Source organism: Chionomys nivalis, chromosome X (genome assembly GCF_950005125.1).
Source record: "Chionomys nivalis chromosome X, mChiNiv1.1, whole genome shotgun sequence".
In the NCBI taxonomy this organism is placed as follows: Eukaryota; Metazoa; Chordata; class Mammalia; order Rodentia; family Cricetidae; genus Chionomys; species Chionomys nivalis.
In genome coordinates, this window is record NC_080112.1 from 52,361,522 (window position 1) to 52,376,451 (window position 14,930).

General features: G+C 33.2%; 1 protein-coding gene and 1 pseudogene across 1 annotated transcript in view; one reads left to right on the plus strand and one right to left on the minus strand.

The window, feature by feature from the left end:
- Nucleotides 1-14,930, plus strand: part of Dmd (dystrophin) — a 2,258,623-nt gene that overhangs the window by 358,401 nt on the left and 1,885,292 nt on the right. The gene's annotated exons all lie outside the window — the stretch shown is intronic.
- Nucleotides 10,451-14,637, minus strand: LOC130867438 (60S ribosomal protein L19-like; annotated as a pseudogene).

Here is a 14,930-nt window from a genome sequence, read left to right on the forward strand (position 1 = left end):
TGCCCTTCATGGAAACTTTACTTGTCTGTTTGGATAAAATTCATTTTTAAATACTGGAAATGGGTTAGAGTGCTGAGAGATTGCATCCGGAAGGATCACAGTTGCTTGTTCCACTCTCCCACACTCTCTCCCTTCCTTTGGTGTCAACTTGATTCTCTTGATAAATTAAAGGGTTGGGAATCCCCAATTCCAACTGTCAGGAAAATCACTTTGCTTGACTTTTGCATTTTAAAAGATACTTTCTTTCTCAGTTCACCAGTTGTTTTTCTCCTCAGTTCCAGAACTGGAAGACTCCAGCATTCAAATTCTACATAATATAAAGTGGTTTTCAAAGTTTCTTTTCTTTAGATTCCACCATTTATTTTACTATTGCTCTCAATGTGTGTCCACAGCTCACTGTTTTGGTTCCTGTAACATTATGCAAGCATTTCGTCTTTTCCTCCTTATTTCCTCCTGTAGTTAAAATGCCTTGGGTTCCAATATAGAAACTAGTTGTGTATCCCATATTTTTTTAACCACACAGGATGGAAATGTTGATGAGTTAAGATCGTCCTCTGAAACTGGAATATTACCACCCTTTTAGCATCATTCCTTTTAATAGATAAGTTCTCTTTTTTTTTTCAAACACAAGCCTGTATATTTGTGTGTTTCAAATCAGTTGTCATCAGTAGTACCTGAGTATTAAATAGATCTAAATTGGTGATCATGCCTTAGAAAATATAATTCCTTATTCTAATTGAATTTCCTTTAAACATTCTGTTTGAGCTATCGCAATAAGATATTTGAAATAACAGATAAGCTAGAAAAAATAGGAAGTTCCTTTCTTTCTAAGAAACTGTGTGGTCTAGAAATTAAAAACCTTTTTGTTTGTTTTGTTTTGTTTGAAACAGTGTCTCAAAGTCTACCTCAACCTGTCTGGCATGAAACTGTCTATGTAAACCAGAATTGCCTTCAACTCACAGAGATCTGGTTGCCTCTGTCCACTGAGGGCAGGAATTAAAGCCATATACCACCAGACATTCATTTCTGCTCTACTAATGACTGGGCCTAAATAGACTTTTGAGTTGAACCCAACAGTTACAATCAAATTTGTAACAGCAACCACTGGAATCATTCCCCTTATGAATTCTATTTGCATTGATATTGCAGGTATCTTAGTGTCAAATTTTAATATGAATCACATCTTTATGATGGAAGAGAAATTGATATGTGAGCAAATATATAACTTTTCAGTTGGCCAATTGGTCCATATTATAGCAATTGGTTGCTACTCATTCACACTTGAGTACTTACACGTTTAATAATATGTAGTCTATTTTTCATTAAATTAGAGTGAAATCTTTTAATATATTAGCATATAAGAATATGCCTATGTAAATATACAGACACATACATATATACTAAAATCACAGTTGTTTCAATCTATTGCTTAAGAAGTCAGAATATATTTATTCTGATAATGTTTTCCTACTCCTCTTGCTTGGGAATGGATTAAACAACTTAAAATAATACAATTTCTTTATCTATTTATACTAAGTTTAAAGTATCTTTACAATATGCATATTGCAATGTGTGTATATGTTGCTTATATAATTTAAAATGATTATTATACAATAAATAATAAAAAAACATGCATTATCCCCACAGCAAGTAGAAAACAGTTTATTTGACTACATGTCTGACTATAATAAATTTAGGATCATATCCTTGTTAGGATTCCATTAGCATTTTTAAAGGGAATTATTTATATTTTATGTGTATGAGTATTTGCTTGTATTTAATAAAGTGTGCTCAGTTCATGCCTATTGTCCAAGGAGACCAAAAGAGGATAAGCAGATACCTTAAAATGGAAGGTTTGAAGTGCTATGTGAGTGCGGGGAAATAAACCTTGCTTCTCTGCAAGACCAATAATTGCCAATAACCTTTGAGCCATCTCTTCAGTCCCTCCATTTGCTTTCTTCACACATCATATTTATATCATCATAGATAATTATTAAAATTTAGTATTGCATTGTCCTCAAAACTATTGGTTTAACCATTCACTTAAGAAACTTCTATTAGTCACCTATTGTATGTCTGTGTTTGAATTAGGTGTGGAAGATAGAAAAATGAAAAAACAGATAAAACATTTCATGAGCTCATAATCTAGTATAGTATGCAGTATAAAACATTGAATATCCTACCTTTACAAATTGGATTGTACTTACTGATCTAAACTGGAAAGTCTGTCATTTAAGGAAATAAACATCTTTCCTTATAGTAGGAAGTAGGTGGGTAATGTTTCAATAATTAACAATAGTGTTGAGGGTAGTGAAGAGTAGGGTTTACATTGCAGTTGAAAGGGATTAGTATGTGCTGAAGTTTAAAGGGGTGCAGCTGAAAGATGCCTTGATGAATACTAGGGCAGTTTTATATTTCTGAAATGTTCAATGCTTAAGGGAAAATTCCAAAATTAGGGCCAGAATAGTAGCTTATGATTGAATGATGTGAGTATTTAAAAAAAATCAATCCACAGGAATCTAATTTTTGCATTATCTTAGCTACATATGTACTCAAGGCTCCTTTTTACTCAGGGATTTAGCAGAAGTTCATATTTTTGAAAGTTGTAACATCACAGAATCATCAATTTTTTTCCAACAATTTTCAATCTTCTATTAATCACAAAGTTGCAAGGAGAAAGACCACTGGCCCAAATCATCATGACCAAATTAATTCAAGCAAGCAATTAATTAAAGCAAACGTTTTTATTCGGGTACATAGACTGTCTTACACTAGAAGCAGTGTTCAAGAGATCAACACTGAAAATAAAGAAGACAGGGATATTTTGGTTTGTTTTTTTTGTTGTTGTTGTTTAGGTGTAGATAATTTCTAAATGAAGAATTTGGTGGTCAAAAAAATTGGTATTACTGGAGGAAAAGAAGTTTGTCATAATGGCCTGCTGTAACAAAGACATGATTATAAAGTGATCATAACAAGGTACACATAAAAAGAGATAGTTATAACAACCTTTTGAAACAAAGGTAGTGTTGTTATAATAACTTTTTGAAACAGAGAAATCGTTATTAATTCCTGGGACAGGAGTACAAAACTATTTGTATTTAAGATTACAGGTGGGGCATAGTCTAATCCTTCAGAAACAGAGGTTTGATCATAAATGGGAATGACCATAGTTTATTCTTGATATAATACAGCTTTTAAATCTAAGATGGGTGCAGACTGGTTCATCACTTCCAACTGCTTTCAAGTATATGATGTATTTTAATATCTTTAGTTACCACAATAAATCACTTGCACATGAAACAGTATAATCAATTTGCAGTATGAGAGCCACAAGAACAGTGAGACAAATATGAGACAGAACTTATGTACAGCCTGATTCTGCTATATCATCCTTCATATTTTTCACCAAAGCAAAAAATAAATTATAATTGAAAGAGAGGTTAAGCACATTCTTGTCCATTACACTGCACACCAGCTATGCACCCAAGCAATCAATATGGTTTGGACACAGCTGATATAATTTGGCGGAGTTATAATTGAATTTTTCCCTCTTAATATCATTACACCTACAGAACATCTCCAATTATCTGTCCCTCCCCATCATTCTCCAAATTACATGTTCCAAATGGAACTAATTATCTACTCCCATATAAAGCATCTCCTCATGACAGATATCCCTTCTCTATTATAGGCACCAGTGCTTTCATGCTCCTAAATGTGCTTTCACTGCAGTACGTTTCTTTTGTTCATTCCCTTATTCCTTCCTAAATCTAATCACTAAATGTTGATTTTTTGAAATTATTTGTATGTATAAATCCCTTTATATTACAGATACACATTGTAGAGTTCATTTGAATATAATAAAGACTCAGTGAGCAAATGAATGAAATATGAATAAGTGAATGAATAGACAGCTGTTCTACCTCAAGTAACGTAAAGCTATAGTAATGAAAGATATCTCTTCTTATATGAGAGAATATCTTTAAAAAGTCTCTTAAATTATATTATAACATTTCTTAATTTAAAAAATTCTTCTCAGCTGATTGCTTTGAATGATATTTGGAGAAGATATACCTGGTAGTTGTAGATCTATGAGATCACCTAAAGATATTAATGGACAAATTGAAGAAACACATTGATTAAGGTACTTCTTGAGACAGGACTTTGGATTTTTGATATTTGTTAGATGTTATTGTCAATGAGAGTTTTATAGTTCATACAGATACATATACATGCATAAAATATTACAGAGTAATGTTATTAAATTGACAAACCATACATAAACAACAAGGGGGAAATAAAAACAGCAGTTTTCTTACTAGCAAGCAAATCAATATAGCATAGGATAAAATTTTAATAAATAATATAAATAATCAAGGTGCTTTATCTCAAATCCTGTAAGTGGAAATAGAGATGGTGTGTTCTAAAGTAAGATATTAAATAATGTAAACATATTTTTTAAAACAAAGAAGAAAATGGCATCTCAACTATTTAAAAAGAAGAATGACTACAGTTATTTCATAAACAGAAAAACCCTCGTCATTTCTAATATTTTTAGCTAAAATTTATCACATGTAAAAATAGTTTGAAATTTCTTATCATGTAATAAAAGCATTTTTGTTTTGTTGACATAAGGTCCGAAAGTTTTATGTATCCACATTTGTCCTTCAAACTTTCCTTGGCCATACAAGTGGTATATTTTCTCTTTGGGAAAATGGGGAATAACTAAATTCATAGGTTAATTTTATAGGTGATAGTATTGTATTTTAACACCCATGATCCCTTTTATGAGGAATCAGGGAAATAAATATGTGTGTGTACTTATATATGTATAAATCTGTGCATATATATTGTTTCTAAACCAAATAATATCATTTCAGCACCTTGCTGCTGTGAATATCAGATTTAATGTCCTAATTAGGGAGATAAAGGCTCTAGAAGGATATAAGAACAAATTTTCAGGACAATTAATGTGGAAATTAAGGCTTGAAAGGATGTGTTGATTAGGTCCAAATTCAGCTTCTGGGGATTGGTAACCCAATTAAGAAATCAACATAATTACCTGAATATCCCAAATTATATTCATTTGACTGATAGTCATTTTTTTCTAGAATTTGTGTGTGGCAGGGTAAAGACTGAAGTTACCCTTCATTTAACAAGGAATATTTTCTTCATTTCTTCCTAATGCAGTAAACAAATAATAATTAAACACCTATCATGTGCATAGTAAAAGAAACAAGTGTTTTTCTAAGCCAGAACACTTCCAGAGCAGACTAGAATGTTTACAGAGAAGGCATTTGACAAAGGATAAACGAGCTGAAGATTTCTCTCACATAGACAGATTGTCCAAATAGAAATAGAGACTCATGTAATTTTCTGATGGCTTCTGCAATATACATAACTTAATAAATTCATTTATAAATAATTACAAATTAATCTTGTGGAAGTGTTATGACATGGCAAGCATTAAGCCAAGAATTTTCTATACGGTATCACATTTAGACTTTAGATGTGAATTTTGATGCATATTATTAAATAAAATAAGATGACAAAACATTCCTGCTAATAGGGGCACATCTTCTGATATAGTCATCCCAATTCCCCAAAATAAAATACTGAAAATGGTACAGACTATGTACCATATGCCACAATTAAGACACTAATTCATTTTATTAAAGGAATAGGTAAAGAACTCAAAAGGCCTGCTACTGGGAAATGCTTAGACTATGAAACTACAATTTGTACATCTGTAATGATGCAAATATCATCAAGGTTTTGACTTAGAGTTACTTTTTTTAAATTCCTCAAGTTAATGTCATATTTGTCTGTTTTTAATATACAGGATAGATTTCTCCATCTCATCTTGATAATCAAATTTTGCAAACACATTTTTGATGTTTAAAATGATTATACATATGATAATGAACTTTGGGGGGTTGGGTTTCGACTACTGTTAAGCTTTTTGCAGTATTTCATTTTGTGCAGTAATATGTGTAGCCTATCACTTTCGTCACAGCCTATATACAGATTCCACTGACAAATTATTCACATACATTTCACGGGGTGTAGGATATATTTTGTATCACTGAAATTTTATTTTTTATATTTTCATTGGCTGATGAAAAGTTTTAATAAAATAAAACTCCTCAGTCCAACCAGTTTGGAGCTATCTATGGCTCCAAACAAGTTTTAATCCACTGGATGAACTCAGGAAAAACTAGCAAGCTGGCTAACATTGCATGATCCTAATTTTTATTTCATGAAGCAGAGATTTACTTTAAAATCAAAAATATATGAACAGATTGAGTCCAGATGTCTGAAGGGATTGCTTTTGTTTTCCAATGCTAAAAGAGTCTTCTGTAGGTCCTACTTTGATAATTTCCCTATTTCTCTTTTGACAGTTCTCCTATCCCTTCATGCCAGCAAACCACAGTACTGATATCTACATAAAAGTACTCTGGTATTTGGGTATTTAAATATGTCTATAGATAATTTTAAAAGCTTCATTTTGTAAAACAAAAGCCCACTTTTTAATCTAATGAACTTCTAATCTGAATGTATTTTCCAATCAAATTTTAAGTTTAGTGTTAATATGAGATTATATAACCTCATTCTATTGTAATAGAACAAATAAAGCCAAGAAATCCTTACAACTACTGTAAAAATTATTTTAAAATACACAGGAAGAACAACTATACTTTCCTTTAATCATATGGTAAATTTTCAGTTTTTCTTCTGTAAAAATTACTTTGAATGAATTTATTCATGCAGTACCAAAGACAATTATTGTTAACAACAGCAGAAAAAAGTATTTTGCTTTATCTTTGTCTCATTCTTGTAATGAAATTTGACCTTTACATCTAATAGCATTAGTCAAGCGTAAGTAAACAAAATATATTTCCTAGCAATTATTGGAAATTACAACTTAAAATGGTGAAATTGGTTATGAAATAATAACAATTATTGTCTGGACAGAAGCAACATAGACATAGAACTATTTATCTACGTGAAATTTCTTACAAAGCGTGTTGAAAATAGTTATAATTTTATTTGGTTTTCATGCAAATTATATACAAGTATTTCTGATTTATTTTTGTAATTCAATTACTAGAAATTCCTTCATAAAATGCAAAATCGGTTAGTGAGTTTTATGTGTGTGTTTGTGTGTGATTGTTGTATGGAAGCAGAGCTCAGTGCCTCAAGCATACTTTCTGGTAATCTATCGCTGAGCAACACCCACAGATCCAGTATTATCATTGAGACTCTACAATGTGATGTATATTTTCCAAAACAGAAAAAAATCAGGAGCAAGCTTGAAAATGTCTTTTTGTTTTCCTTCCTTCCTTCCTTCCTTCCTTCCTTCCTTCCTTCCTTCCTTCCTTCCTTCCTTTCTTCCTTCCTCCTCTCTCTCTCCATTCCTCTACACCCCCATTTGCCTCACTTTTCTTTCCTTGTGTGGGTCTGGCAGCTAAACCCCGGGCATCAATAATACTGTGAAAGTGCTATAACCTTGAGCTATATCAACAACGCTAGAAATGTTTATTTTAATGCTCTTTTTCTTTAAGCTCAGAGTATGTCTAAATATTTTCTTTAGAATATGTTAAATTAATACATTAAAAACAATTTTTAGAAAATCATTTGTATGTCACATGTAAAGTTAAGGTCCATATTTTATTTTTATATTTTTAAAAAATATAATCACAGAAAATCACAAGAATTTTCTCATTGTAGTGGACCAAAGAGAACGCAAATAAATAAGAAATTGTTAACAGTCAATTCACAGAAGAGAATTTTAAGATGTAACTTTCAGAATGCTTTTTAAATTTCAACCCCTTTGAGGAGTCTTTTAATTGCCCCATCCTCTTTGTCTGCTTTCTCAATATGCTCTGATGATGAATCCTTTGTATTTATCACCATGGACTAGCTTTTCTTCCTAACTGTAAATTTAGTGATATAGAAAACTGATGTTGTATACTCTACAGGTCTTCTTTGGACCATGCATTGAGTCTAGGTGCTAAAGAAACTTTTAGAAGACTAAATATGGAGGGTATGGATGGATAAATGGTTGGTGTGTGTATTTATACCTTTTGTATAAAGTATTTTTCAGGAATAAGAGACCAATAAAGTGCTCTTGAAATTCTAGTTATCTAACTCATTAACTCATTGTTGATCACATACAAGTTAAATGGGCAAATGAAAGTTGACATGTAAGAAGTTTCTTTAGTATATTAATTTATACCATTTAATTTTAGCAGTTTCTCATGTGTACTTTTAAAAATATACTATACATGCCAGGCGGTGGTTGCATACGAGTTTAATCCCAGTACTTGAGAGGCAGAGACAGGCAGATCTCTGTGAGTTCGAGGCCAACCTGGTCTACAAAGTGAGTTCTACAACAGTCTCCAAAGCTATAGAGAGAGCCTGTCTCGAAAAACAAACAAACAAAAAAAGCATTAAAATATGCTATACATGTACATAAGAATCCATGGGGACAAATATAAACACAGTAGCATATTGTCAAATCCCATATATCATGAAGCTATGAGCAAATTTTCCCTTAACAGCACAGTCTATTATTAAGTTCCTTATCTTTGCACAGCATGTTGATAGAGAAAAACTGTGTCTTACAGTTTTTGTTACAGAACAGAAAGGGAGGTCATATCTCATCTCTGGAGATCTCATTAGAAGCTTTTAGTTCTGGGTAAACAATGGTCATTCTATTGTAGGGTTGAATCTTTTTCCTCCTGCAGTTCCCAGTTCCCTTGAACTTTCACACAGATTCTTACTTGAATTAGGAGATCTAAATATTTCTCTTTTATTTTCTGTGTATTCTGTGCTCTGTCTATATTAGTGTATTTTAAAATTCTTTCTATATCACATATATTGTGAGGTTGTTTTTTTTTTTTTTCATTTCCTATACCCTGTAATAAACTGGAGGATCCAGGAGAGCATTTTCATGTTTTTCTTGTCTACTGTTTTGATTCCATTGTCTTGTTAACATTGTTGCATAAATAAACATTTGACAAATATTCGTGGAAGGAATATGGTTTCCTTCTCAAAATAACAGTTGCTAACTTGAAGCCACACCAAATACTTATTTTCAGTACACCGAATTGAACTAAGTTGGGTTCTGACCAAGTGTGAAAAAAGAGAAGAATAGGGAAAGGGAAATGAGAAAGGGAAAAAAGGAGATAGGAAAGGGTAAAAAGGGAGGTAGAGAGAAAATCAGTCCCATCCTGGGCCTAAGGGCATTAATTCTGCACTTACTATTTATCATGAGTAGGTTTTATATATAAACTGCAGAGTTAGACACTGCATGGCTTTTAGGATAATGCAGTCAGATAGTGCTGATTATTCAGTATTTAAAAAAATAAAATCAAATCTAGGGAAATTATTATTTTTTTTTAAATATTTATTTATTTATTATGTATACAATATTCTGTCTGTGTGTATGCCTGAAGGCCAGAAGAGGGCGCCAGACCTCTTTACAGATGGTTGTGAGCCACCATGTGGTTGCTGGGAATTGAACTCAGGACCTTTGGAAGAGCAGGCAATGCTCTTAACCACTGAGCCATCTCTCCAGCCCCAAATCTAGGGAAATTATTAAAAATTACTTTGAAAATGCTTTTTCTGAAAATAATTATAAAGAAAATGCATGTTCTCATTATATGTAATAGCTGACCATTACACCATATATGTTAATTAAAATCAACAGAATGTATTTCAAAAGATCACACATACCAAGCCCACATGTATGACTTTTGCATTCTATTGATCACTGTGAGGAAACTTTTATACACCTACTACTTAAGTATAGGAAAGTAATTGATATCTAAGGGTAAATTGAATAAACAAAATGCTGAATTTATCTCTTAAAAATTTTTGAAATTATAATTACCTACTTCCCTCTTTTCTTTCCTTTCTCCCACTCCTTTCATGCTTACTCCTTGCCCTCTCTCAGATTCATGGCCTCCTGTTCATTAATTGTTATTACATATGAATACACACACACACACATTCCAAAATATAACCTGCTCGATTCACATGATGTTCCTGTGTATATATACATGCTCTCAGAAATGACTGACTAGTCTTAGATAACTAATTTGGGCACTGTTCCCTAGTAAAGACCATTTTCTTTCTCTGGCATTCATCAGTTGCCTGTAGTGAATTCCCTAGGGTTGAAGCCTCATGAGTTTTCTCTCCCTTCCATAATAACATCATTATTGGTGTCATGCTTGTTCGGGTCTTGTCTAGGCAGCTCTGTTGATGAGACGTAATGGGTGTAGTTTGTTTGACATTTCCAGGAGACACAATATCACAGGAAACTTCCTGTTCCTCTTTAACACTTGTCCCACCTTCTTTTTTTTTTTTTAAGGCTTGTTTTATTTTAATGACTGATTCACCTGAGGCCACAGGCAGCCCACTATGTACAGACTCGAGGGAAGCTCTATTTCTTGGTCTCTTCCTCCTTGGACAGAGTCTTGATAATCTCCTCCTTCTTGGCCTGGGTGCACTCCTCCCGGTGCTTTCTTGCTTCCTTGGTCTTAGACCTGCGAGCATCAGCCTGGTCAGCCAGGAGCTTCTTGCCGGCCTTGGCTGCCTTCAGCTTGTGGATGTGCTCCATGAGAATCTGCTTGTCTTCAAAAACCTTCAGGTAAAGGCTGTGATACATATGGCGGTCAATCTTCTTGGATTCACGGTATCTCCTGAGGAAGCGGCGCAGGATCCGCATTCTTCTCATCCAGGTCACCTTCTCAGGCATTCGGGCATTGGCAGACCCTTCCGCTTTCCTATGCCCATATGCCTGCCCTTCCGTCGAGCCAAAGTGGTTTTCCAGGATCGAGCCTGGGACTGGACAGTCACAGGCTTCCGGATGATCAGTCCATCTTTGATCAGCTTCCGTATCTGCTGACCCACTTTCTGTTCTGCAATGATCCCTGAGCCTCAGGTGCAGGAAGCATGTTGTAAATTTATCAGTTGGGTTAGATACCACATGATCTCTTGTTCTCTGCATCCTGATGGATTTAGAATGTTTGGTTCATTCCTCTATTTCATTTTATATTAGTTGGTTACCAGTTCTGTTTGGAAGTTAACAATTCTGGCTCTCCTTTATACAGACACTTTAATTCTCTTTTGAACCATGAAATGAGACATTCAGTTTTTAAGGTTTGTTTCTTTAAAGTCCTCTGAGAAACAGGAATATTTAATAAGATTAGATAATTCCAAATAAATGGAACAATAAAAAAAACTATATAAAATATAGTTGATTAATGATTTGAAACTTGTGAATACTTTGATTACCTGTTTCATGGTGATAAAACATAGAAAAATAGAGGATTAGAATAGAAAACTTGTACAATGGCGATTGTAAATTAGGTAGTCTCCAAAGTAAAAGTGAAATACCAGTAGTCAGCAGATATAATGTCATTGAATGAACTGACAATAGAAAGTAGAAGTAAAAATTTTACTTTAGCACATGTGTAGGTTTGTATTCCTGTATGTGTGACAGGAGTGCAAAGAAAGTATCAACATATAAGCAATTATTAATTTTATATTTAAATGGTGAAAACATTTTCTCAGGTGTGTCCTTCAATGGGTAACCTGATTTTTTTACAGTGTCACGTGTCATATAGTTCTTCTCATATACAATCCTTTTGTTCAAACAATGCTATTTGTCATTGAATTCTATTTTAAAAAAAAACTATTATTTTATTTGTATGAGTGTTTTGCCTGCATGTGTGCATATGAACGAAATGAGTACTTATTGTCTATGGATGCCAGAAGAGAGCATCAGACCCCCTAGGACTTGATAAATGAATGATTATGAGCCACTACATCGGTTCTGGGAATTGAATCTGGGTCCTCTACAAGAACAGCAAATGCTCTAAATCATGGAACAATCTCTCTCGCCCTGTGATAAACTTTATAATTCTGTATTGAACCCTGTATGCTTAAAACTCATTCTGTTATCCCTTTGTCTCAAGCTTAATTTCCTTAACTTGAACTACAAGGATTTCTGCTTTTAGTCATTCTCTTTCTTCTAGTGCTTCATGTTCTCATCTCCTTCTTATACCTTTAGGTGTTCTTTGTAGACTTTGAATGTTCCTCTCCAGTGTCTCAATCTACCAAACTTTTGATCATCATTTGGAACCCACAGAAAATTTGATATTCTATGTGATACATTTCATAAAGTCTCTAAGGTGGAATTACTCTTTACTTTGATACTCTTACAACATTTTATACTAACCTATCCCATAGACTGTCAAATTACATAGTATTTTCAAATGTACTTCAACTATATCCAATTATGAACATGGTCTCGATTATTATATTGCATATATCCCATGGTGAAAATACATCAAACTTTGGTTAGAGTTTTCCAGAACACTAGTGTGGTATGTTCTTAAGGTTCTGATGGAAAAAAATCCTTATTCTCTTTAAGTATATATTTAAAAATACTTGGAATATTTGGGAAAATATTTGGCACAATAAGGACTTTAATTAAAAAAGTCAATTTATCATTTGTACATCAAATCACTTACTGTATATTCCCAAAAGCCACGTAGACCCTTAAAATATAAATTATGGTATTTGTGGTGTGTGGTCAACAGAAAAACTATACATTACTTCACTAGTATGTTTTACTATAGCTTATTTTATTAACAAAGTAAAGAAAATCTAATCATTTTTAAGTGAAGTTGAACCATTATGTGAATGTGCTATGTGCTAACTTACAATCTCATTCCCCATTACAGTGAGCCCTCCATTGTAAACCTTGAGTTTCTACTACAGAGTGATATGGAAATGAATCCTGCATGCTTGAGAGAGTGGAAAGGGAAGAGGGTGAAAAAGAGGGAAAGAAAGAAAATAAGAAAGATCAAGAGAAAGACTTTATTGAGTCATTATATCATTTTGGAATCTGATGATGTTCCATATGAAGCATCTGCTTTTGCGGAATCTGACAGATTCTAGGGGAGGCTTAGAGTGACATAAAGCCACAGGATGGAGTCTCCCAGAATCTAATAGGACAGAGGGAGATGCCTAGAGCGCTCCCAAAAACCTGAATGCAGTTTTTTGAAATGTAAAGAATTTATTCAGCCCTTCTGAATGTAAACTTGAAAATTCAACAAGTAAACTCTAGTGAAGGGTAAACCATGAAAATATGTTATAATGGGTGAATACAGCCAGAAGATACAGCTCCTTTTCATCTTCATCTTTTTCCTAGAGCTGACAACATAAGGCTAAAAGGAAGTTAGAATAAGGGAGAAGGAAAATTTGTAATTCATAGTTTAACACTGACTATCAGTCGAAGAAGAGCAAGTTCAGGAAATGTTCTTACTCCTTTGATTTTTGAAATCAGAAAGCAGTTCCTTTTTGTGAATTTGCAGGAGTTATGCAATAAAGGTTGTTGCAAAGTGTCTGAAAAGCATGTAACACACACAAAACAAATTCCTTCCAATTCTGGTCATAGGCCTTATGAAATTTACTTTTTTATGCCTAAGATTTAAAGGGCAATACATAGATTAAAAACAAACATTAAAACAAAGCTTACATCGTACCAGCAGACTTTGATTGAAAAGAAATAAAATATTTCTTTCATTGTAAATTTAGTCAATTGTTTGTTCAACATATCTTGACATGAATGCCATACCAGTGAAAGAATTTCATGGTCAGTGATAAAGATTATAAATGTAAAAATATAAAGGTGAACAGAACATCCACTTTATATATAAATACTGAATGTAGTCGTCTACTCAACAGTCACATTCACTGTCTGGCTCCATCTTAATTACTGCCCACCCAACATTTCTAATAATAGAACACTGGAGAATTATTTATATGGTCTATTATCCTTACTACTAATACTTTCTAGCATGGGGCAGCGTAAACCTGCCTACATTTGTCGTGATCTGGATTTCCCAAATGTTTTATCCATTATACATGCTTCAGTAAAATTTGTTCAAGTTCAGCTTGGTAGTTAGAATTATGTGTATTGTAATTCCACTCTCTAAATTTGTATATTTATGTAGAGGTTATGGGATATCTGACTTTAAGATTCATACTTGGATTTTTATGAGCCTTAGCTTTCTTATTAAGTAGTGATAACTGTAATATGCCATAAGCCTATTGTAAACTTCAGTGTGTTTAGCAACACCTTCTAAGTTGTTTTTGTACATAAATGTCATTAGAAGGCTATTAGAAGTCAAATGTTTTCCTGTAGCTCCAATCTGAAAATTTATTCTGATTACTTGGTATAGCAGCCATTTGTTTTGAATGTGTCTTTTGTTTTTCCAGAAGGCATTTAGACTACTTAATTATTTGATGGTTTTATTCTTTGGAGCATCATTTCTTCATTTTCAATGGTTCTGGCTTAATCACTGAAGTCAAAGTCTATAGTCCTAGTCCGTTCTTAGTCTTCCTCAAGTTACTAACAAAGTCAAGCTGAAAGAGATTTTAGTGGTTACAGAGTCACTAGGGTAGTCCCTCTTCAGTTATTTTTCAATGATAACATTTATTATTTCATATGAGACATGGTCTCATACTGTAGTTCAGGATGGTTTGAAACTCATTGTAGACCAATCTGGTATTGAACTCTGGGCAATCCTCCTTTCTCAGCTTCCCATCTACAGGCATTATAGATAAAAATCTTCATTCCCAGAAGGTAATGATATTTGATGATAGGCTATGCACCTCTTTCAGAAAAAAATGACTCATTTTTGTTGTAATTTGTCATTATTTTATTACTTATGTATTTATTCATTTATTTAATTTAATTTTTCCTGAGGCAAGACTAGATACCAAGACTACTCACTTGGTAGCTGATCACCCAAATCACTAGTAGGAAAAGAAACAAAGAAGAAATGGGGGAAAGAGAATAATGAGTTTGTTACTAAGCTGGATATTGGGATAGAAAGCTGAGCTCATAG